Source organism: Carassius carassius, chromosome 27, assembly GCF_963082965.1.
Source record: "Carassius carassius chromosome 27, fCarCar2.1, whole genome shotgun sequence".
In the NCBI taxonomy this organism is placed as follows: Eukaryota; Metazoa; Chordata; class Actinopteri; order Cypriniformes; family Cyprinidae; genus Carassius; species Carassius carassius.
The window spans coordinates 20,007,811-20,034,597 of NC_081781.1; the positions used below are offsets into that span (position 1 = coordinate 20,007,811).

General features: G+C 36.1%; 1 pseudogene; it reads right to left on the bottom strand.

Moving 5' to 3' along the window:
- Positions 1–26,787, bottom strand: part of LOC132106973 (disabled homolog 1-like) — a 181,469-nt pseudogene that overhangs the window by 39,331 nt on the left and 115,351 nt on the right.

The window sequence follows — 26,787 nt, forward strand, 5'->3', positions numbered from 1 at the left end:
ATTACTTGTGTGCCTGTTCAATGCCAGCCTTCCTCTAACTAGTTCACAGAATGGAATGTTTGCCGCGAGCTGGCGTAGCGAGTCCTGTGTTATCGCAGCACACGAGCCGCTTTTCATCATAATGACCCATAATCTGCAGGTCATTCGCACACGTAAGAACTGGCGCTCAATAATACACGCGGCACCGCACGGTGAAGCTTAATCAGACCTGCATGTTTCAGATTGGTTCCTTTTGTGGCTTCCATTCATTCCTTTTCTTTCATTCAAATCATCACAGCGGCCCAATGACCTCTGAAGGCACGCCGGTGCACTGATAATAACACTGTTACCACGGTGATGATACACTGAGCATCACACTTCAAGACCTTTGAGCTACCGAGGTCAGAAAGAGGACACTGTTCTAAAACCTAATGAGCTGTCTACTTAGTTATTAGCATTTTAAGACATCATGTACATGCTCTTTATGTGAAGGCTGTTAGCTGTTATGTTGCCTTTCAAGGTACAACATTCTGGACAAAGCATTAGCTCTAATAAAGTACATTAGTGGCCACTCACTTTTTTAGTGGCAATGGTTCTGGATAAATTTATGTTTTTTCTTTTTAATTATTATTGTTTTTCCCCAAAGGTGACTTTTTAAAAATCTTTGTTAAAAGCCATGAACAAAGCCAACATTACTGTAAAACATTACTGTATTAACGTGTCACTTTTATGAAAAAAAAAAAAAAAAAAAAACCTATTTAATAATAAAATACTATTGCGTTACTTCATTGGAGTGAGCGGAGCTAAAGAGCTAATTTGGGGCACTTTGCGAATGATTGGTGGAAATTTCTGTACATTATCATGGTTAATGTAGTTTTTCTCCAAAAATGTTGCTGTTAAACATCTATTTTAAAAAATAAATATAGTTATTTTGAAATGATGGCTTTAAAAAAGCATATAAAATTGATTAAGAACCTCAGAGATCACAGAAGTTCTGTCTTAAAAGCGTTAAACATGATGACAGTTTCAACAAAAGCACATTGTCAATTAATAACCTTACAGCTTACAAGTCTGTCCTTAAGAGTTGTTAGCTTAGCAACATGCTAAAGCCACTGACTTAATAAAACCTTCCAGTGCTATTTATGTGGCCTAAATGAGCTGCTGTTCATGTAGAGTGTTCCAATGCTACCTCTGTCAGTTTTGGAAAAAACCAGCCTATGACCAATACGATTTAAAGGCACAGAGTTCAGGTTATTCACGGCTGTCAAAGAATTATAAACACAAAGGCCTAAAACAAAAGCCCTGCCCTGTTTAATCGCTCCCCAAGGGAACACACACACAACTTAATGACAATACACAAACAGAGCTCATAATGAGGTTTTAGCGACTGGGGACATGTCCAACACTGGTGATGAGTGTGTGTGTGTGTGTGTTTGTTTGCTTATCTCTGGTTGCTGCTGAATAACACGGGTATGAGGAGAGGGGAGACAGCGGAAAGGGAACGCTGGTGTTACAGAGATAATGAGGATCTGGAGTCCGACGCTAAGCCCTTCAAAACCACACATTCACTGCTAATTAACCAGCCGCTTGACTCCCGTACACATTCGCACACACACGCGTACACACATTAGCCACGGCTTTATTAGGTCCTTGTGTAGCTACGGGCCAATAGTTAGAGATAAAGTGCACGTTTTAGCCCTTATTTCATATCGTTTTAGAGCCTCAACGCGTAAGCTTTGCCGTTGGCCTACGCCGACTGAACTTATAGATGTGAAGTCAAGGGAAAAAAAGGGATAACGTGTCCCAAAACGGGACAGTTTTTTCTAAATCGGCACAGATGAGGGACAGCAGGCCCAGAATCCCTTCAGAGCTTGGTGCCAACCATTGTTTGCCATACAACGAGGGAGGATTACAAAAGGACTATCTGGGTTTTGCAAATGAGTCTGCCTAGTAGAACAATTCTTTCAATTTCCTATCCCGTTCTTGTTCGACATGCTATGCCATTATCTACTTGCAGAGCTCCTCAAATGGAGGCTCTTTCTGTTCAGTAGTATCTTCTCCCGGAGCGCAGGAGATCATGACTGTGTGTTAGTGTGTGTGTGTGTGTGTGTGCAGGTGTTAACAGGGAGGACTATCGATACACCATCCTGCCAGAGGGAAGCCAGCCAGTGCAACTGTAACAATCCTCCACCGTGAGGAACAGACTCTGTTTGAGGATGATAAGAGCCTCTTAATGACATCACTTCAAAATGATAGGCCACTTCAGATCCACATCTAAGCACACATCTGAACAAAATGCATTCTTTTGAATGGTTTTCTGGGGTTTTGTACTGCTCTGTGCATGACACTGGTTCGTCCCTGACCTCCAGTTACTATGCTGAATGAAATCAAAAACATAGTTAGAGGCATTAACATTGATAAATTGTGTTGAAGAATATTGCTTCTAAAAATACTACTATTACATTTTTTTATTTAAATTTTTTTTTTAATGAAAAATAAATTTTCTATTTTATTTTATATACAGTATATATATATATATATTAGTGCTGTGAAAATATTAATCGTGACTTATCACATCCAAAATAAAAGTTTATGTTTACATTATGTATGTGTACTGAGTATATTTACTATGTATATATAAATACACACACATATTTTGAAAATATTTACGTTTATACATTCATATATTCATATAAACATAACATATGAAGAGTTTGGTTCAAAAACGCTATAAATTCATTTAGAATAATTTGAGTAAAAATGTGTTTTCTTTACCAAGTAAGTGGCAAAATGAAAAACCACTATTTTCTGTTTCAAACTTTCACATAGCATCTTTAGGTTATAATAACATAAAAAATTCTTGTTTTTTTCCAAAATGAAATAAATCTATGTTTTTTTTAATTTTTTTTAATTTTTTAAATGCAATAAATCCATTGAATCAATATGAAAGTTATTTTTCATATTGAAACTGTGGAAAATGCACAACATAAACTTGGTCAATACTAATCTTATATACAGGCACTGGACTTAATCAGTCATCGCAACAGGTCATCTTGTTAATGCTATAAATTAATTACAACCATAAAAGTAAATTTTATCATGAACAAGAACACGAACAACATCACATTAGACAACAGAAATTCCAAAATGACTTTTCCCTTACATTCAACCAGTGTTTGGAATAACGCCGTTTAAAAGAACAGCGTTAGGTAACAACATTATTTTTTCAGTAGCGGGGTAATCTAACTAATTACTTTTCCCATCGTTACAACGCCGTTAACATTACTGGACGTTAAATGCGGTGCGTTACTATGCATTGATTTAATAAACTATGCAATCCGAACGGACCCCTGTCTGTTCTACTCATTTCAAATGACTTGTGAAAACTGCTAAAAAAAAAAAAAACAAAAAAAACAAATTCTTTGACATATAGCAATTTTTTTTACAGTAATGCAAATAGTTACTTTCCCTGGTAACGAGTTACTTTTATTATAGAGTAATTCAGTTACTAACTCAGTTACTTTTTTGAACAAGTAGTGAGTAACTAACTAATTACTTTTTAAAGTAACGTTCCCAACAGTGCATTCAACTTCCAAAAGTGCATTCATCTTTGCCATGTTACATTCAATTAGTTGACTAGTGCTATATTCTGTATTAACAAAAATATAAATTACATTAATAAAAACACTAACAATGACAAGCTACGCAATATAGCATTCATAATCTAATGTGATTCATTTAATGAACACGATATTGCGTAGCTTGAAAGGAGACTGTCGCGGTTTGTAAAAAAAGGGAGAAAACATGGCAGAAAAACTAGAAAAGTAAGTATTGCATTTTGCGTAAAATTCACTGACTTTTCAATACCAACTAGATACAATACTGATTTTGGCATAAATTTATCTTAAACATTTTTTTTTTGCCTTTATCGTGTTTTGGAATCTTCATATTTCATTTTTTTTTTTTTAAATATGCACATGCTGTTACGGATCACTCGGGAAGCTGAGGAGTAACAGATGAAGATGTTTATTTTTAAAGACACACACACGCACATGCACACTTCGGGGAACTGGGTCCTTCGGAGAGAATCTCTGGAGAGAGTAGAAGAGGAGTTAGTCCTAATAGTAAGCATACAGGAATGATCTTGTCGCGAACGTGACCGGACAAAGACTGGGTGCGTGTGTGGCTTTTGTAGTGCAGCGTTGATGAGTGGGTGATGAGGAACAGGTGGAGGTGATCTAATACTCAGGTGGGGGTGTGCGCTGAGATTGTGTGGAGGTGGAATCTGGTGTGTTTGTAACACATGCATGTGTTTGACAAAAACAAAAATCTTTATTTTGGATGCAATATATATATATATATATATATATATATATATACAGTATACAGCAATCAAAATTATTCAACCCCCTTGACCTGCAAGACATTTTGCTGTGGAGAACGACATTTTATGAATTCAGTTCAACAAAGGCATCAGTTAAGTATTAGAGAAAGTTTGTTAATACACTTTTGAGTGATTCTGAGAATGGAACACTGATGAATCATGATGAAATTCAAATTGGCTCTAAACATTCATGTTCAAAATTATTCAACCCCCCTTTTGCAGAATCTTTTATTCTTTAAAATCACCAATAAACACTGTCTGTAAGTGCTTAGAAGCTTCTGTCACCTCTCTACTACAGTCTTCGCCCATTCCTCGCCTGAAAGAGCTTCCAGATCACTGATAATCTTTGGTTTTCACATTGCCACTGCTTTCTTTAAATTCAACCAGATATTTGCAATGGGAATTAAGCCTGGAGACTGAACAGGTCACTCAAGTACATTCTATGACTGATCCCTGAACCAAGCAGAAGTAGATTTGGATGTGTACTTTGGGATGACTGTCCTGCAGGAAAGTCCACTGATCATCAACGTCTTTGCACCAAAGGCACCAAAATTTTGTCAAAATGGCCTGATACTTCAAAGAATCCATGATGTCCTTCATACAGTCATGATTTCCACTTCCTTCTACAGTAAAGAAACCCCATAACAAGACTGATCCACCTCCAAGTTTGATGATGGAGATGGTATTCTTCTGCTTATGAGCTTTGCCTTTTTTGCAGCAGACATACCGCTGATCCATGGGTCCAAAAAGTTCCAGTTTGGTCACATCACTCCATAAAACATTCCTCCAGAGCTCCACAGGTCTACACAAATGATCATAAATCAAGTTCAAGTCTGTCTTTTGTTCTTCTTGATCAAGAGTGGTATTCTGCAAGATGTCTCAACATGAAGGCCATACTTGTCTAATATATTAAATATATATAAATATAAATATATTACATTATATATTGACAATATCACTTTTAATATGCCAGTGAACTGTTATAGATGCAATTTTTATTTTATCCTGGATCTTCAGAAAAGCTTGTATTTGTAAAGTGCTGCAGTCTCTGAGGGGTTGAGTAATTTTGATTGCAACTGTATGTTAAAATTAAAGTTTATTTTGTACTCTGCATGTAATGAGTTATGAGAGAGAAGAGAGAAAGGTGAGAAGAACCTGAGCGCACTTACAAAGTGACAGCGGTTGGATTAGAAATGTAGCGATGCACTAATTATTCAATATTTCATTCTCTAAACACAAACTCACATCTGTTGCCTTGAAGCCTGTCCAAAAAGTCAAACCGGAGAAAAGCGGCTCATCATCCATTTATCATAAATGAGGGGAGGGAAGGAGGAGGAAAAACACATTTTTCTGTCTCCTTTACTTGTTTAGAGGTGAAAACAGACATAAGTCAGAGAAGAAGTATTACAGATTGAATAACCAACCTTGCAATGTCTCTTGTGACTTGTGAAGGTAATTTTTCAGAGACAGAAATTATAGAATATGCCATAAAGAAATGTATGATCATCCCTCCACCCTCATGGCCTTATAAGTCAAAGATTTTTTTATTTAGGAGAATCTATAAGCAGCCTGTTTTTATCTAAACTGCTTTCCTGTGATGTAATATGAAGTTTCATAATCTATCTCTTTACTGTGAAGTTTCTTGCTTTTTGACTGTTTGATCCAAAATCTCCACCCTTCAAATCTGGAAAGCACTTCCTGGATCTGGCAAGCTTAATTCTTGTTGGCTGACTCGACACAACCACCAGCAATAAGGGCACACAGGTGTTTTATCAGTCCACCTAGAAATCAAGTCGTGTTTACAGAAGTACCAGAGTTTTCGAGCATAAAATAATCAAGAGATAATGGGAAATCTCTGCAGGATATTTATAGTTTGTTTGAAGAACTTGTTTGAGTAGCTAGTAACCAGATGTCTATGAGAAAAAACTGTGCATTTTTGTTTTCTGTTAAATATATTCTACTCATGACAGCCCCACAGATGTGGTGTCATTTTCATCACACCAGACTATCTTGACTATGAGAAGAATATGTGAAGTGATGTGTGGCAAAAACAAAAATCAAGGTAAATTTCATTGTCACTTCCAATCAATCAATCAATAAGAAACAACAAATAGATAACTACAAAATAATCTGTAATAATCTGTTTTTATCTGTAATAATTTTGACAATATTACGGTTTTACTGTATTTTTAATCAATGCAATGAAAAAAAATGATGAGAGTCTGGACAATTTACAGTAAAAATGGCTAAAATGTGTGAAATCTAGAAAGATTAAAACTCAGCAAAGCACAAAACAGTAAAGGACGCTAGAGAACAAAGGACACAACTGCCCAACCAACACTGTCACTGAATGGAAGCTGAATCGAGTGTAAATTTAAAGAGAGATCAGTTTATAGCTTTACTGCAGTAAAATACCCCACTGCTTTTGAAGTCTACAGATCTGTTCTTTCAAGCCAGCCACAAGCACATCCTTTACAGTATCTTAAGTTAATACTCAACCATATGAACCTGAACCATGAGAGAATTTGTAAGTTAATGTGTCTGTGTTTTGTTGTAAATCACATAGAGCTCCATTTCTAGTGTGTCACCATGAGGTGGATTGATGTCAAAAGAGCAGAGAAGCAGCTGAACTCAACATCAGACACACACACAGTAAATCATAAATGCAGACTGGACCGATCCTCAACAATTCTGATCGACAAACCGTCCATTGGTCACTTCCGTTGTGCTGTGCATGTCTGAATAGATGCATGTGTGAATGACTGCAGTGGCCATGGCAGGAAATAACTCTCAACCCTTTAACCTTCATATTCCTCAGCCACCGTTATCTCATTAATGAGTTTAGCATGATTTATCACCCTTCCTCCACACATCTCTCTCTGTCTTTCTCCTTTCAACACTCTCATCTCATGCATCCTGTCCACCTCTCAACCATGCTATCATGTTCTCTCTTTTTAGCTTTTCTGTTCCATAATCTCTCATTTAGTCTTTGTGATTCCCATTCGTTTACTTCCTCTACATAGAAGTAGAGATGCATTTCAAAATAAAATACTCGGTGAGTTGTATGAATGACTATAGTCAAATGATCAGAAAGAAAGAAAAAAATTAAACATTTAAGTAAAAATGTTTTATTGTTACACATTTATTCATATTATTTTATACATGTGTGTATATGTTTGTGGTCTTTCAATATTATGCAGAGAGAGGGGGGAAAACAGTAATGCTTTGAAATTTGCATATTACAATGGTTTCTGAAGGATCACGTGACACCGAAGACTGAAGTAATGATGCTGAAAATTCAGTTATGCCATAATAGGAATAAACTACATTTTCAAATATATTTAAAAAAGCTAATAAAATATAAATTACTATTTTAAATTGTGATAATATTTTATGATATTACTGTTTCGACTGTGTTTTTGTTCAAATAAATTCAGCAATGGTAAACATAAGAGACTTCTTCCAGAAAAACAAAACAAAAACTGAATGATCAATTATTAAAAATCTTGATTTATTTACTATCCTCACACATGCTTAAAACACACCTGCTAAAATGATATAATTTATTTATTATATTAATACATAGCGCATTTACTGCAACAAGCAATTATTTATAACAATCTACCACCATCAAGGTTTTTTTTTTTTGCTTTTCATCTAGGCAATATGTTTGGGTTATTTGCAGTGCTAATGTGCCAGACAAACAGTGCTGTGGGACTTTCTAGTCAGAGCATTCCTAAAAACCTTCAGGTAGTTCCACACTCACGCAGATACTCACACACTCACATAACTCTACAACAAATGTCATACTCGCTAATAGTCACAAGTACTAATTACGCTAACAGGTCAATTAAGTTAGTACCCCATACTACCAGTACTATAGATAAAATGGTAGCACTTTATTTTACAGTCCTGGGGCCGGTTGCACCAGCTGTGCGTAAGTTATAACTTAGCCTAGTTTTGACGTAAATGGACACTAAGTTACGACTTACGGACTACTAAATATTTTTGCGTTGCACCATTAAACTTAGTTTAAACGTAACTATACGTTGTAACTAAATATTTACGGAAGCCTCTGTCCATGAATAACGGTCGGAATAAGATGTCAGCCAGATTAGATCACATTGATGAGCTCGTAATTGATCATGAAGAGCCGCAAGTTCGTCAACGAGTTTTACGAGACAGACATCATCCATTGGATATTTATGATGATGTCGACATATATGCTCGTTTGCGCTTTAAAAGAGAGGGCATAATGCGGATAACGGACATGATAGAGTCTGATATTCAGCACGAGACAGACAGAAACGGCGCTCTCTCCCCAAGCCTTCAAGTGTGTGCCGCCTTACGTTTTTTTGCAACTGGATCAATGCAAAATGTAATCGGCGATTGCATACAGATTCATAAATCTACAGTATGTAGAGTGATCCGAATTTCTTCATGACTGAAATTTTTCTTCCTGTTTCTTTTCTCCTCCATGTGTGGGATAAATATTTTCAATTAAAAGTGTAATGTTTTGAGTTCGATAACGTGTGCTTTAATGTCTTTTTTAACTTTCAGTTTAGGCCAGTCAAGAATGAGTTTCAAATTACGCGCTGTTCAGACTATTTCCTATTTACCTATTAGAAGGCTTGTGATTGGGTTAAGAAAAATAGACGTCATTCTTACGACCTACTAGCTACGTTCTGCCTTAAGAATAAATGGTGCAACCGAATAAAGTACAGCGTTAGTTATAAACTAGCTAGTAGTTACTAAGCCTCTAGTTTGGACTTTACGTTCCAGTTTAAGTAAGAACTTACGAACGGCTGGTGCAACCCTACCCTGTTCCTCATGTACATACTATGCACTTATTATAGTAATTACAATAACTATGTAATAACTACATACTAACCCTGAACCCACCCCTAAACCTAACCCTACACCATGTAGTTACCATGTATTACCAGAACTTTCTTAGATAAATACACTGTAAGTACACTATAAATACATGTAATTACACGTACTGTAAAATAAAGTGCAACCGATAAAATGATATTGTTGTAATTTTAGTATTAATACAGTTATACAACATGAAATAGCATGATTAAAGATATTATACATGTTCCATGTCACCACGTTCCATGTGTAGTCCAATCGAGTCCAATCGTTACATTAAAACACACACTTGGCGGTGGAGTGTTTGTCCGTATTTAATCATCTCAGTGTGGGAACTAGACAAGGAGACGAGGTGTCATTATTCCCATCAACCAGCCCTGACTCGCCACCCCCACCAACAACCTGCTGTTGCCACGGCGCCAGGTATCCACTAATTAGCAGCTGCCATAGCAATGATGAGTGTTCCAGGTCTTTGATTAGACAGAAAGTGCGAGAGAAACTACACAACTATATAGCAACTGGCCCTGAGAGAGGGGTAATTAGTAAGGAGAGAACTGAGTTTAATCAAAAATGCCACCGGTGCCAGCACACACACATACAAACCCACACAGACAGTCGATCAAGGGTGGACAAGCTAGCGGGTGGGCAGCCAAAACGACTCCTCTGAGAGCGGGATTGGAAAGGAACTTCAGAAATGAGCCGCCCATAGACGCCTCTGGGAAAACGTAGCATATGGGCAGGAAAAGAGAGAGAGAGAGAGAGAGAGAGAGAAAGAGAGAGAGAGAGAGAGAGAGAGAGAGAGAGAGAGAGAGACAGTAGGTGCAGAGACTAATAACTCTTGACAGCGCGAAACGGAATTGAAATGCCATGCGGATAAAGAATTTTATCGCATGCTATTAGTACCAACTTACTGTACTTTAACAGCAGGAGATCTGGGACTCTTCTTAGTGAAATATATTATCAAAATATAACAAATGTGTATCTTTTAGTCTGTTAATCCATTCAAACAAATTACAAATAGTATGATTGCTAAATTAATTTCATTATTCTAATTAACTAATTAATCATGTATATATCTACACTGCAGATACATATATAAATTATTTTAACAAGACTAATGTATTGTGTGTGTGTGTGTGTGTGTGTGTGTCTGTGTGTGTGTCATATATATTAGGGATGCACCGATACTGATATTGATACTGGTATCGGTATCGGGCCAGATACTGTGCTTCTGTATTGGACTCGTACTCATACACGTAAAAATGCCCCGATACCAAAAGCCGATACCCACACAGCGTGTGAACAGAGCTGTGTCCAGAAAAAGAAACACTAACAACAGAACAACAGAGTAGAATGGAGTTATTGGAGATTAAGGATGTCTATGAAGTACATGCAAGTAATTAATATAATGTTAAACATTAAATACCCACGCCTGTATAGCAGATGTGTGTGAGCTGATAAACAGAGCGTGCTGAGTGGATTGAGCGTGCGGCTGCACAGACACAAAATCTTGTTGAATATCTCACAGACATCACTGGAAAGTTTGTAGTTTGGTCGCATATGTAAAAAGCAAGCAAGCAAAACACTAGTTACTAAGTTATTTGATGGTGAGGAGAGTGAAAGATGCATAAGAAAGTGAGTGAGAGAGAGAGAGAGAGAGAGAGAGAGAGAGAGAGAGAGAGAGAGAGAGAGAGAGAGAGAGAGAGAGAGAGATAGAGTCAGAGAGTGCTCACTTCTGTTGCATGATTGTGATTGCTGTTCACTCCATTAGCGCATGCATTTGGATTAAATTTCGTAAATATAAAACAAACAAAAATTATAAGGGCATTCACTGTAAACAACATTTATTTTAAACGTCAAGAATACACAATTAAAGCAAAAGTTAAACTAGCAGACTGTGTGAAATGCACTAGGCTAGAAGTGTCTCTCTCATTCTGCACCAATTCAAACGTGTTTAGCTTTCTTTAAAATTATGGTTTTTATTTGTACGCGAGGGTCCGTGTGCAGTGAGCGTGACACAAATTAAATCACCAAAATAGTACTATGTACTCATATAATGTAATTTCTGCTAAATGCATACATTTTATTTAAATTTTATTTAATTTTTAAAATTTAAACAGTTAAAACATTTTAAACAATTTAATATAAATTTAATTTACTCATATAATGTATAACGAGTGGTTGCCTGCATTATTTTAGGAAAATGATTTGTGATTACAGTATCATTGAGCTTCTGCAATGGAGCAGCTCTAATGCAGCTCTAATGCACCATTAAAATGAACAGTGAAAGTAACAAAAGCTTATACAATACATTTTAACAGGTATTATTAAGTGTGGAAATAACTGAAGGAAACACTGTTTGCTAAATGAAACCAACTAACATGATTCGTTCTTCTTCTTCTTAGTATTATTATTTTCTCTTAGGCCAACCTTTGTAAAAAAATGGCAAATGCTGTGAAAATACAGGTATCGGTATCAATAAGTACCAAAAATGAAAGTATCGGTATCAGACTTGTTCTGAAAAAAGCTTATATATGCATATATTGTATAACTCAGAAAACACAGGATATTGTTTTAATTTAACTTAATTTAATTTAATTTAATTTAATTTAATTTAATTTAATTTAATTTAATTTATTTAATTTAATTTAATTTAATTTAATTTAATTTAATTTAATTTAATTTAATTTAATTTAATTATTTTATGAGCCACTCCAGATTAATGCTTTTATGTCACCTGGCCCTACTTTTTTATTATTATTCTTTTGATAAAGAACACTTAGCTCATTTTACTAACCCTCACTTTAAGTTCTCTCTCTCTCCACACACACACATAAGCTCACTTATTTTGTCTAATGATATTCGAGTAAGTGGAACAGATATAGTCATTTACATCACCACTTTATTGGATGGGTCAGATCTCATCTCCATGCAAATCAGTGGCACAGAAATCAAAGATGACTCTCCCTGCATACTATTTGTGACTAATGAAACTATATATGAAGACTGAATCTGGAAACCAAATTGGATATCTTAGGCACATTAGATACGAGAGAGGCTGGAGTCATTCAGCAAAATCAGTGTTCTGTGGATTCGCAAATCATACAGTATATAAGTATATTCGCAAAATTAGTTTTGAGGGTAAGAGGACATACAGCAGGCATGTTATTTCTAGAATACATTCACTCACTGAAAGTATTAGCCAGCATTACGTGTTTCATTTGTGAAGAAAACAATCTTAAAAAGCATAGTGACATGATCTGTGGGAAAAAAAAAATCCATAAATCTTTCCAAGATGGTATATGAAGCTGGAAAGATGTTGAAAATATAGACTACTTGCAATTCATTTAACACTGAAAAAAGCTAAATGGCAAAAAATTGTTTGTAATGGTTAACAAGTGGGAAGTACGCATATTAGGATGCAGCCAATCAAATCAAATGTTGAGTTGTTTGCTAAAGTAGGGCATACCAAATATTTCACTAAGGAATTTCCAGTTCAGTCAGGACACTTCCTCTGCAGGTGGTTGCTCATGTAGGCAGTAGATAGCAAGACGGCTCACTTGGTTTTGAAACCGAGCCGAGCAACTGTCACTGATATGAATGGGAATGCTAATGAATAGATTTCTTTAGGTATTATAGGCTTTCCTGGTGTAAACAGGCCTGCATTTCTAACTGAGGAGGAGTTTGGAGGTGGCAGTGGGCTGGAGGCCTCCCTGTTTTCTGCTTCCGCTCTGGTCTCCATCTTTGTGGGAAAGTTAATAATACGAGTGGCTGGTCTTGGCAGGCCTTCAGACAGCAGGACAAGAATACGATTAGCCGAGTCACAGTACTGCACACAGCCGTCCACTGAGTGACCATAATGAAATCAGGAAGCAGCTCCTCTTCATCAGAGGAGGGCCTGGAGGGGAGAGCCAATGCCAAGCAGGAAAGAGTGAAGGAGGGAGCGGAGGACAGGCAGATGAAGCTGGAACAACCACAGAAAGAGGACAGCGGAATCCTAAAGAGGCTGTCCAGTGCTTTCTGTCTCACTTTCTTCTTCTGTCCCTATCTTTCAATTTCTGGTTTGCGCATCCTTTTGTCTTTAAAGTAAAATTTTCTGTTGTACATTCACAGTCTTCACTTATAAGGTATAAGCATGCAATCAAATATATACAGCCAGGCCCATATATATTTGGACACAGAGGTGTCAAGTAACGAAGTACAAATACTTCGCTACATTACTTAAGTATAAATTTTGGGTATCTATACTTTACTTGAGTAATTATTTTTCAGCCGACTTTTTACTTCTACTCCTTACATTTTCACGCAAGTATCTGTACTTTCTACTCCTTACATTTTAAAAATAGGTTCGTTACTGCTATTGTTACTGCAAAAGTCTTAGGCACGTTAGTATTTTCACTTAAAAGAATGGTGTTCGGCCAGTTATTTATATATTTTGCTGTAGTGTGTCAGTATAAAATATCAGTTTACATTAACAAACATTCATTTTGCCATTGTCAGACTGATTGTGCATTGAAAATCGCACTAGATTATTATTAAAATTAATGGCAAAATTTTTCCAAATTAATGGCAAAAAAAATATTTCCTACTGACACACTACAGCAAAAGATATAAATAACTGGCTTAAAACCCTTTTTTGGGGTGAAAATACTAATGTGCCTAAGACTTTTGCACAGTACTGAATTTTAAAAACGACATTGTTGCTACTTTATAAAGACTGAGCATACAGTAATTCACAGAACTGATTAAAGACAGTGACAGACAGCACTCATCTTAACTAAATATCAGAGTGAGTGACAGAGATGCAGTAGAAACATTATGTGTGGTTTTGTGTTAAATAATGACCCAGATTGTGAAATACATTTATTAACCTTAGATTAAGGGAAGCACAACTTGGGAAATGAGAGCATCCAAGGGAAAAGCTATGGATTTATTTTAAATATCTGTAATGTTCTTTAATATTATCCATAGTTTTTTTTTGTGGACCTTTTTTTTAAAGTATCGGTTCAGCTACTGTTTAGGCGCCGGTACCATTTTAAAAGTGTCGAAAAGGCACTGGACCCTACTTAAAAGTTATTATTTCTCAATGGCTCATTTACCAAATGGGTGCTTTCTCTTCATCCTCCACAAATTAAGCTACTGTAGGTAGTTCCGTAGCGAGACGTTTCAATAAATTATCGTTTGCGATTGACGACGCGATTGACAATCTTGTGATAAGTAGGCTATACCAACTTTGTAACTAGTTACTCCCCGAACACTGGACATAGCAGACGTATGTAGCGAATACAGGAAGCTATCAATCAAGAAGGTATCAGGATTATGAGTTATTTTTCATTTTTAGTTTTTTATTAATCACTTGTATTAATCATTCATTTTGAAAGCACTATAATGTTTATTGTATATAGACAACCATACAAGGCTTATTGTTACTAAGCCTGCCCTGGGTACACCAATGTTCTTGTCCATTGCCCTCGCAGATTCCTGCAGCTAAGCTTGGATGTACATTTACATTCCATTAAAGGTTATTGATGACATGCCTCTGAAGTTTGACCTTTTGCACCATAACAATACTTATAGGCAACTAGTCATCATATCTAGTTCTTTAATATATCTGCATTATACTAAAGTGCGTTCATTTTCAATGGGCATATATGCGGCTGAAAGAGGTAGCCTAGTGCATCCCATATGTTTCAACATGAACATTTGAATATAACATTATAGTCATTATGGCCTATGGCCTTTAGAAAAATGTTTTTTTTGAGGAGGTGGGTAGAGCACAATTGGCCCCTGTGGCGCGGCCTAAGCTTTTGTTCTAAATTGAATTTTTTTTCCTTACATTACTTTTACTTTTATACTTTAAGTAGTTTTTTAAACCAGTACTTTTACACTTTTACTTGAGTAAAAAGCTTGAGTTGAAACTTCAACTTCTACAAAAGTCTTTTTAAACCCTAGTATCTATACTTCTACTTGAGTAATGAATGCCAATACTTTTGACACCACTATTTGGTCACTGACACTGACAATTTTCATAATATTCTGTATGCCACCAGAATATAATTAAAATGAAACAATCAAGGTGAAATTAATGTGCAGACTTTAAACTTTAATTCAAGGGGTTGAACAAAAATCTAACATAAAAACCTAGGAGTTATAGCCATTTTAACACAGTCCCACCATTTTCAGGGGCTCAAAAGTCATTAGACAAATAAATACAGTATAATCATAAATCAAATGTTTATCTTTGATATTTTGTTTAGAATCCTTTGCAGGCAATGACTGCTTTAAGTCTGGAACTCATCACCAGAGACTTTCTTCCTTTGTGATGCTTTACCAGGCCTTTACTGCAGCTGACTTCAGTTGTTGTTTGTTTGTGGGTCTTTCTGTCTTTAGTTTTGTCTTCAGTGAGTGAAATGCATGCTCAACTGGGTTGAGATCTGGAGATTGACTTGGTCATTTTAGAATAATCAACTTTTTTTATTTTCAAAAACTCCTGGGTTGCTTTTGCTGTATGTTTTGGGTCATTGTCCATTTATAAAGCACCGTCCAATCAACTTTGCTGCATTTTATTAACCGAGATTATTAGCTGTATTATTAACTGTAATTATATAACTGTAACTTGAATATGTTTTGGTCAACAGCTAAAATAAAAAAAAAAAATTGTGCATGTGTCCAAATATATATGGACTTAACTTCATATAGGTAGGTCCATATGTACCTATTCAGTATACAGTGTTAAAGAGAGAAAACGTCCAGGCCCTGATGGTATTGGAGACCATGGTACAGGAAAATTTAGATCCATTTCAGTTTGCCTATAGGTCTGGTAGGGGTGTTGATGATGCGATAAGTACTCTATTAAACATGATTTTAGCACATGACGGTGCAAATACTTTTGTGCGACTAGTTTTTATAGATTTTTAAATATAAAAATATAAAAAAAGCCCCATATCTGAGTAGAAAGGTTAAATAGGGTTTATAATATTGATTCTGGGCTGATATGTTGGCTGATACATTTTTTAACTGATAAGTCTCAATGTGTGAAAGTAAACAGGGTTTTATCTGATGTACTTTTTTCTTTGACTGTCACCACAAAGATGTGTTCTCTCACCTCTTTTATTTGTGATTTATACTAATCAGTGTCAAACACAACTAGAGAGGCGTCATATTATCAAGTTAGTGGATGATGCATTGATCGTTTCCCTTTTAAATAGTGAGGATGTTGATCATGGTCCTGTACTGACAGATTTTATTGACTGGTTTAAATTGTCCTTTCTAGACATTAATGTACTAAAGACATGATTATAGATTTGAGGAAGAATCGTGCAGTCATCTCTTTTGTGGCCATTAATGATCAGGTTGTTGCGGTTGTACATCAATTAAATACTGTAATAGATGAAAAATAGACATTTGAGGCTCATGTGGATGCTGTGTGTAAGAAATCCCGCCAATGTGTTTTAATTATGAATGATCCCAGCCATCCCTTGCGTAAATGTTTTTAAGTTGCTTCCTTCTACTCGCAGATATTATTTGCCTTTACCTGTATGTAGGATCAATAGATTAAAAAAATATTTTATACCAGCTGCCACTGTTTTTATTTTATTATTATTTACAAATAATTTTATGTATATTATTAATGGAAGTCATTGTTTTTGTGTGTTCTGGAGCTTGTTGTTGGCATATGATTTACTGCTGGCTGTAAAACAAATTGCCCTTCTGGGATAATAAAGTTGACTTTGACCTTGACCTATATTAGGTCATATTATATATAATAATAATAATAATAATAATAAAACATGTTTTAAAAATATTTATACTCAAATTGTTATTTCAAAACTATTGATCCCTGCACATAACAAAGAAATAAATGTCATTGCCACAAACTAAGAATATAGTACCACAAATAATTGGTTTGTGGCTACGTTTTATTTATTCATTCTCTCTCTCATTTTATACAAGTTAAATTGTGGCCTTTTTTTCCTGCCTACATGTCATGTGTCATAGATATGCGAATGAAAACGTAAAAATAGTTTATAAAAAATGCAAAACAGATGCACTTCCACAGGAGCTCATTTGTACCGCATTATATGTCTTATGTAAATGAGATGAAGATAGAGAGATAAAGGAAGGCAAAAATAAATAAATAATAATAATCTTTTTGAAGTCCTTTCCACCCCATCACACTGTAATGATCTATGATTTTATTACTGTTGTTTTATTTGGAGGTTAGGCTGACTTTTTAAATTGCTCTGATGGCATCCAAACTTTTATTTGCGCAATTGCTGAAAGATCAGCTTTGGCCAGAATAAAAGAAGACAGAAAAGTGGAAGTGGAATAAAATCAGCTACAGAAAGAAAGAGAGAAAAAGAAAGAGGTAAGGATATGAAGTATAGCTTTGTCTGAAGCAGTAGACAGCACATCTAATGACTTCCAGCACAGGCACTATATGACATGGTCAAGTCATCTTACCTTATAAACCATCAATGTGATCAACAACCAAGAGTGCAGTCTCTCTCTCTCTCTCTCTCTCTCTCTCTCACACACACACACACACACACACACACACACACACACACACACACACACACACACACACACACACACACACACACACACACACACACACACACAACCCTCTATTACTCCATAACATCTCTAAACCCTGTGAGAACCACTGCAAACAGTAGTGGAGAGTACAGAGCATCAATCCGACTTACTGCATTGGTTCAGTCTCAGGGTATAAATAAAACACCAGAGTAAGAATTAAAGAATGATAGTGTGACCCTCAGATTTAAAGGGACAGTTCACTCAAAATGTAAAGTTCTGTCACCATTTACCCTTATGTTTTACCTTTTCATCATTTACCCTTATTCTGAAACTGTAGGAATTTTTCTCTTCTTTAGACTATAAAAGATTGAGAAATGCTAAAGGTGTTTAAAAGTTCTTCACAGCGATGCCATAAAAGAACCATTTTTGGTTCCACAAAGAACCATTCAGTCAAAGGTTCTTTAAAGAACCATCTCTTTCTTACCTTTCTATAATTTGATGTATACCTTTATAATTGGAATTCAAAGTTATTTGGTTACTAGTCTCAGCCTCAGATGTCATGCCTACGGACCATTGGCTAAACGTCTGATGCAGATGGGACACAAAAGTGGAAAAACTTCAGGAATGTTGAAGTCGTTATTGGATTGGTTGAATTCTACAGGATTTCCGCGAGATGTCTGTGTTGCATTCATTAACATTGGAAACAAAAATATCGTGGCGCCAATCCCCCTCACGAAAGTAGAAAGCCGTCGTGCTTACAACTGTGATGAACAGCGCTTATCAGGATCAATTAAATGCTGGATTTTCAAAAGTATGTGAAATATTTAAAGTTTGCAGCATAGAATCTTTCAAATACGTCTGAGAGTTTTACACACTGTTATTGTGGCGACGTTTCCACTCTGTGAAACGTGACGATGAACGAAACAATCTGTGATTGGTTGTTGGACATGTCAGTCAAACGACCTCGTGGGTGGGCCTTGGCCAACGAAAGCTGCCATGAAATCCAGACCTTTAGCCTGGAGGTCTGGCTACGCGAGACTATTTGGTTACCAACATCATTCAAAAAAACAAAACAAAAAAAAAACAATTATATATTTATATATATATATTTTTTTTTTTCTCTGAAGAAAACAACAAAAGGATGAGTAAATGATTATTTTTTTTTTTGTGAACTATTCCATTAACCCTATTATTAAAATCCTGAAAATTAAGGAAAATGAATTAACCATCTAAGAGCTCATTTGCAACCAAAATTAAATTCAGTTTCACAGCTGGTAACAAATATACAGTACAGACTAGGGCTAGGCGATATAGCCTCAAAATTATATAATATTTGTGATAACGATATAGAAAAAAAAATATGGAACAATGATTTATTGGTGACTGCAGATGGCAGGCAGCAACATTTATTAGTGCAAACAAAATGAAGACCATTTTCCATCCTTTTCCAAAGAGCTACTGTCATCGTTGACAGACTACCTAATTCAAAGTGTAAATCTATTTTCATTAGGTGGCAACAGCAGCTGTATGTTCGACTTATATCAGTATATAACATAAAAATACCACGTGAGTGACCACTTATTTACGTCCGTCAAAAATAGGCCTTCTGAAATATGGCGCGGCTGGTGTAAACACAAGCATCGATTACAGAAGCCATGATCAGGAGCACTAACGCACCACTTTTATTTTTATTTTATTTAACCTTTATTTAACCAGGAGAGTCCCATTGAGATTAAAAACCTCTTTTTCAAGGGAGTCCTGGCCAAGAAGCAACAACATTTACACAATTATAAACATACAAAGAAACATTAAAATAACACAGGTTATGAAAAACAATTGCACATTATTGAGGCAGCCTCCATTGCTTTCATCTTAGTTTTAAAAGTGTTTAAGGACAAGAGCTCAGTCAGTTTCCAGTCCTTCTGCAGCATATTCCAAGCAAAAGGAGCCGAGTGGACAAAAGCTTACTTCCTCAACTCAGTGCGGGCAAAAGGAACATAGAGCAACAGCTGATCATTTGATCGCAGGGTGTAAGAGTCAACACTTCTCTGTGTGATTAAAGTACAAATGTATGGAGGCAGTAATCCAAGCATAGCTTTGAAAATAAAAGTGTACCAATGTCCCTGCCTCCTAGTGGCCAGAGAGGGCCATCCCACTCGTGAATACAATTCACAGTGATGCGTCATGGCTCTACAGTTAGTAATGAACCTCAAAGAAGCATGATAAACCGTGTCCACCATTTGAAGACATGAAGAAGAAGCATTCATATAAAAAAGATCACCATAATCTAGCACAGATAAAAAAGTTGCAGTGACAAGGCGCTTTTTTACTTCAAAAGAAAAACACAATTTATTACGGAAGAAAAACCCCAGTTTGAGTTTTAATTTCTAAGTTGTTCTATGTGTGGTTTAAAAGTAAGGGAGTTATCAATCAACACACCAAGGTATTTATACTGTATCATCAGCATAAAAATGCATATTAGCATCAGAAACATTTTGACCCAAATCATTGATATACAAGATAAATAAGAGGGGCCCCAAAACTGAGCCCTGTGGCACCCCCTTATGTACAACAATAAAATCAGAACAGTGTCCCTCATATTTAATGCATTGAGTCCTGCTATTCAGATAATTTGAGAACCATGCAACTGCATGCTCTGACAGTCCTGAGCAAATTAATCTGTTCTTTAAAACAGCATGGTCGACAGTGTCAAAAGCTTTTGACAGATCTAAAAAAAGTGAAGTACAGAACTGTTTCTTATCAAGTGCCACAATAATATCATTTATCACCTTCATAGTAGCGGTGATAGTACTGTGCTTTTTTCTGAAGCCTGATTAAAATTGAGAGAGGATGTCATTTGAATACAGGAACGCTTTCAGCTGATCACAAACAAGAGATTCCAGAATTTTCGATAAAAAACATAAGTTTGATATTGGCCTATAATCACCTCCTTTTAATGAAGGTAGAACAAAAGCTGATTTCCAAACTGATGGAATTTCTTTGGTTTTGATTGAAAGATTAAAAAGAACTCAAAGTGGCTCTGCTATAAAATTTGCTGCCAACTTCAAAAAGTAAGGCTCCATCATGTCTGGTCCAGGGGGTTTTCTGTGATCAGATGTGATGTTTTTAGAGCCTTATGCACTTCAAGGACAGTAAAAGGTGCAAATTTAAAAGGGTCTCCAGAAAACATTGGGGATTCTGTGCAAGGATTCATCAAGGAAGTTCCTGCAGTATCAAACAAGGAACCAGATGATATAAAGTGTTCATTAAAACAACTGAAGCGTGCAGTGTAAATAAGGGGTAAAAGTGTGCGCTCAAACATGCTCTAGAACCACTCTTGCGATACTATGAGGTCACATACCTCATAGTATCGCTATGGTTCAAACCGAACACAGTGTGTGGTGCTGTTGTTGTGTGCTCTAGGGAACGTAAACGCACCATACGTCATAGTGTTGCTATATCACTGATATCACAATATGACACTTTTTTATCATGTAAAAATCTATACCAGTATTATCGTGGATGGTATGATATGGCACACCCCTAGTACAGATGTCTGATATGTGATAAAATGTCACTGCTGTAGTATATTCAGAGCTAAACCAACAGCAGCACAACATGATAAATGTTGTAGTGATGCCATTGTTGTCTGATAATTAAACATACACACTCAGACAGATACACACACATAAAAGAGAGTAAAAGGTCATGGTGCTAATAGATCAGACGCATCAATGACAGATTAAAACCTTGTCATGTAGGTCACCTCCTGGGGCCATGACAACACAGCACACTGTGGTCACATAGTAACCTCTCATTTATCACCGGCACTCATCAGTAAAACACAGAACCCTGAACAGAGACTGAGCAACCACACTGGCAACATGTATTTGCTTCTATATAATCAGCTGAAATGTCACACCTGGGACTCGTTGCATAAACTGTTTAACTGTCATCTATTTTTTCTCTTTAAAGGTCCCCTTTTTTGCGCTTTTTTGAAGCTTTGATTGTGTTTACAGTGTGCAATATAACGTATTCATGTTTCGCGTGTAAAAAAAAACAGTATTTTTGACACAATTCACCTATCTGTATACCGCTGTTTTCACTGTCATAAAAACGGGCTGATGACTTCCTTGTTCTATGAAGTCCCTCCTTCAGAAATACGTTACGAATTCTGATTGTGCCAGGGGTTCCTGTGTTGTGATTCGACAGCAGCTGAGCGCACGATGCCCAGCGTTGCTAAACAGTGTTGCCCTTTGTGTAATAAGTTACAGAAACTGTTAAACGCACCAACTTAAATAATAAAAAACCTAAACAGTCTCAATTATAAAGCCATTTTGATTTGATTTTCTTGTTTTCTCCACACTTGAGCGCCTATAGCAACAAAAATGGCAATGCAGGTGTTTTGTAGTTGGATGTAAAGGTGAACATAAGATTCTTCAATTTCTCTTGACATCAGAACCACTGAGGATGCAGTGGATTCATTTAGTTTTTAATGATAATGCGCCACCGAATATACTTAAATTGGTTTATTTCTGTGCAAAACATTTTACTCCAGACTGCTTTCTAAGTGAGGGCCAATTTAAGGCAGGTTTTGGTAAAATGTTCAAACTCAAGGATGGATCAGTACCCACTGCTCCTTAAAAAACAAATCTCACACAGTAGAGAGAGGTGGGGTATTTAAAAAGACATGCACCAAAACGGCTCGCTGTGTACAGAGCTGTTTTTGACAAGGTTTAACATGACCATTGTAGAATTTTAACCAAAGAATGATGCAGACATTTCATAAAGACCCTAAAGAATCATACCAACTTGTGGAAAATGGACAGCCGATGTCCCATTAAGTAAGTGTAAAAAAGGACAAAAACATGACAATATCATCAAAAAGAAATAATTACAACTGAATTAAAATGATACATTATGCTATTTACATTTCTGTGAAATGCTGTATATATAAAAAAATAATAATAAAAAACACAGTGGGATTTGCTTCATCTTTTTTAAAAATAAGGTCCAAGCTGGTTTCAAACCAAAAGAGCTCAATGGCACTTCACAACAAGAAAGAAGCAAATCAATAACTCAAAAAGTGAACTCCTCTTTCAAACTCTCCTTCTGCGGAACAGCACTTAGGCGTACGTGATCTGGTCTGATACTTCATAAATAAGCATCATTCCCTACGTTTATAACCAGCTCAGGTATATTTCACTAGCTGTTATTGCCATTTACTCTCCATCAAGTTGGTGCAAGGCCCTGCAGATGGGTCTTGTAAAGCTACGGTCGTTCTATTCTAAGAAGTCTGTTCAATTAGGCTTCTCTGATTTCCCCGGAGATCGCTCCTCTCTTTAAAACGCATCATTAACACAGGCTTACCTCTCCCAAAGGATGGCCGCACCCCCACCCGATGCAGAGCAGACTCAAGGCTGCTTACAGCAACCGCACGCTAAAACACACAAACCATCTTTTGCCATCGACCCAAACTTTTCAGACCTAGAGGATAAGGTCCTCTTGAAGAGAATATAAACTAGATATCCACAAACAGAATTGTATATTCCACTTTGATTTCTGAGTTATGTCTGTGAAATAACTGATACTTATTATTTTTGTGCAGACAGAAATATTAAGGCCTGTACACATTTCATCCACTCCCAAACAGATGATGTGGTGCAATTACATAAAAGCTTTTTTAACATTGGTTTATTGTGGTATATATTACTATATTTCACACTGATGTACAGTCTAGTAATTCTAACTGTATTTTTTGCCATATAAATATTTTTCAATATTTTAAAAAAGAATATGCCTGTTTAGTTCCAAACAAACTTGAAATGAAATGAAAGGTCAATATTTTGGTTTTAAGAATTCCCAACAAGAGACTGACATGCAAGCTAGGTCAAAAAACACTTCCATTCTCTTATAATGTGCATTTATTTCTACCTTACTTGCTCAACGACTCCTGATCGATTCGCTTAACAATTCCTTTTCCAAACCTTTCCTTTGCCTGATGCTAATCTGTGGTGATTGGTCTGATTGGTTTCATTTTTATTTCATCATGAGCCTGTAATGCCTGATAAAGCAGCGTTTGTGAGCGCAGTGCTGAATTGTGTACAGCGTTACCGGGGAAACCGCTATTTTTATTGCTCCAAAAGCATCACCTAGTGGCAAAGAATGGATTTGCATTTTCATGACCAACAGGTGGGTGGGCAATATGCTATCTTTCATTTTGACCTCAACATTAAACGGCTTGGGATTCGTTTTAGAAACTAATCGTTTCAATGATTCAGAGTCAATTCTTTCTTTTGAGCGACAATAACTTTATACACAGTGCACTTTCAGATTTAAAACTTTGCAGGATGTTTTTCATTCACTTAGAGCTGCGTTACACACTGCATGGAAGGCAATTTTCTAAAATTCATAGTAGGGACACTTTAAAACTGTACTTCTTACCCTAAACAATAAGCAATAATATTTTTTTGCAATATATTTGAATGCTTAGCTAGAATACCATTTATCATTGAGAATATGCATTTTTAATAACACATTGTGTTGGGAAATTACACACCACAATAACGATACAGATGAACAATATTGTCGGAATCTCTTTCAAAATAATTTTTCCATCTTATAAACAATACAAACATTGACATCCAATCAGAATCTAACTTTTTTAATGCTGCTAGAGCATTTAAAGCGACAGTACAACATGAGTTTTTAATAAACTGAATGTTAGCATCCATTTGGTGTGAACGCTAATATCATTAGTTATAATTTTAGATGATATCTCATAGTTATAGTTATTAGTTTGAAAAGGCCTTTAGTCTGATTCCCATCACTAACTCACAAGCTAATTCAAGATCATCATGTATAATGAATCCTTTAGACTGACTCATTAAAAATATATTTTTTTTTTAAAGAATCACCTGTGTTAGTTGTAGCAATTAGCTCTCCCACTGAAGTTTTTACTTATGCCAACTGCTTTATAGAACTTGCCGCTGATCATTGATGAAAGAAAAAGTGAAAAATGTCAACTAGGTATTAGCTACAACATATCTCCAAAGTAATGAAAAACCCAAAATGTCCTTTTTGTAGATAAAACAAACAGAAACCAGGTTAGGCATCTGAGGATTTGTATTTGTGGCTCAGACACTTGCTTCAAAGGATCATGGGTAGTGACAGGACACAATTCCCCGCCCACCCCCGACTCTCAAACACTCCCCCGACTCACCCCTGACTTCTCATCGAAGATCTTGATCCCTCCAAAGGACACAGTGAGAAAAACTTTCTGTTTGTGTTCTCCTTTAGACCGCGCAGAGGCTGCGATTCCCTGCAGACAAGAAGATGAAAGCAGAAACATGAAGAAAAAAAAAAAGAAATGAAATGAAGATAAAACAGAAACAGAGCAGAGAACGTCAGCTTTCGCTGCTTGCTGCAATCCTTGGGGAGAATTAGCTGTTATGTAAAGAAATTGATTCATTTTCTCTCTGTTTTCAACAATTTCGGGCTTGGAGGTTCTGATATGAGCTGGTTCGAAGTGACTTAATAATTAATTTATTTAGCCTGTTACATACACATCATCCAAAACATTGCTTCAAATAATGTATCCCCATTGTTTTGAGAACAAAGAGCAAGAAAACAGCAAATTAAACTTGCTTCACCGTTTTAACCACACACATAAAAAATTGCTCAACACTCCAAAGTTTTGTCCTTGTTTTGGAGTGTCTGGCTTTGTAATAGGATGCAGTAGATGCAAGGAATATAAAACACATAAATAATATTCATTTCTTTGGTATTATCGCTCACATGCCAGCCAATAACTTTAAGTTGTTATGTACAGTTGTCAAATAAAATACAAATTAAAAAAAGGTCACTCAAAACAAAATAAAATTAAAAAATGAATAAAGATCCCATATGTGCTTTTGTTTTTTACACTTTTCAAAATGCCACATATTAGAGGAAAAGTATGAATTGTTTGACAATGTAAATGCACCTTATTCATCTGTGCAAGAGAAAGACAAACGAGAGAGAATAATAGAAAGAAATTATTTTCTCTTGAACATTTAAATCTATTGAATTATCAGCCAGAGACTGAAATGCTGACTGTTTACTTTTTAATTTAACACTTAAAAGCCCAATGTGGACACAGCCCTTGAAACACGAAAACAAAAGATCATTATTAAACTACAAATGAATGAAGGTGACTTTTAGTTCTTAGTATATTCACACATTTTTCAATGTATGAGTACATTTTGCACTTTTAATAAACCAAATAGCAATGCATTTTATTGTGTAATACACAGACATGCTTTATCTGTACTGTTCACCCACACACAATTCACACGGGACACAGTTCATTTTCAACAAGAGGGGTAGAATGAATGGAAAGCACCATCCTTTTTTGAAAAACTGCTGCGAATGAGTGATAGAGAAGCTGAGAGCGGTATGGAGAAAAAGTGCCACCCCAGATGGTGGTGCACCGCCTTTGCCAGAATCAGTCACTGTGATGAGAAGATATCACACTTCGGACCAAAATCAACTTAAAAAATGTTCTCACTTGTTTTGTACATTTTCATAAAACACTTGTCAAGTCATATTTGCAAAATGCAAAACTGCAATTAAGATCAATCAAAAGCCAAAACTTGTTCTTATATAAAGCTTGCTTTGTACTGTATATCCAAACCATTCCAAGGTGTGTGTTTGGGCATTTCTCCAAACAGCTGGAGCCCTCAAGTCTTCCAGGACCAATCAGATGAGCCTATTTCTTGATCTTCCTTCCGACTGCGCAGGGAGCATCATCCGTCAGTCATATGATGTATGTTAGCACACCATTAGCACATCCATATGTGCTGGCGGGATGATGAATGAGCCGTTCTAATGCCGGTAGCTGGAAGATCACAGCGAAAAGAGCACCAGCTCTGACATTTCAAACTCAGAAGAGGAAGTTTGTGTATAAGTGGTGCTGAAGTGAAGAAAGATGCAGACGTGAAATATAAGGTGTGAATCTCCTTTTGCAG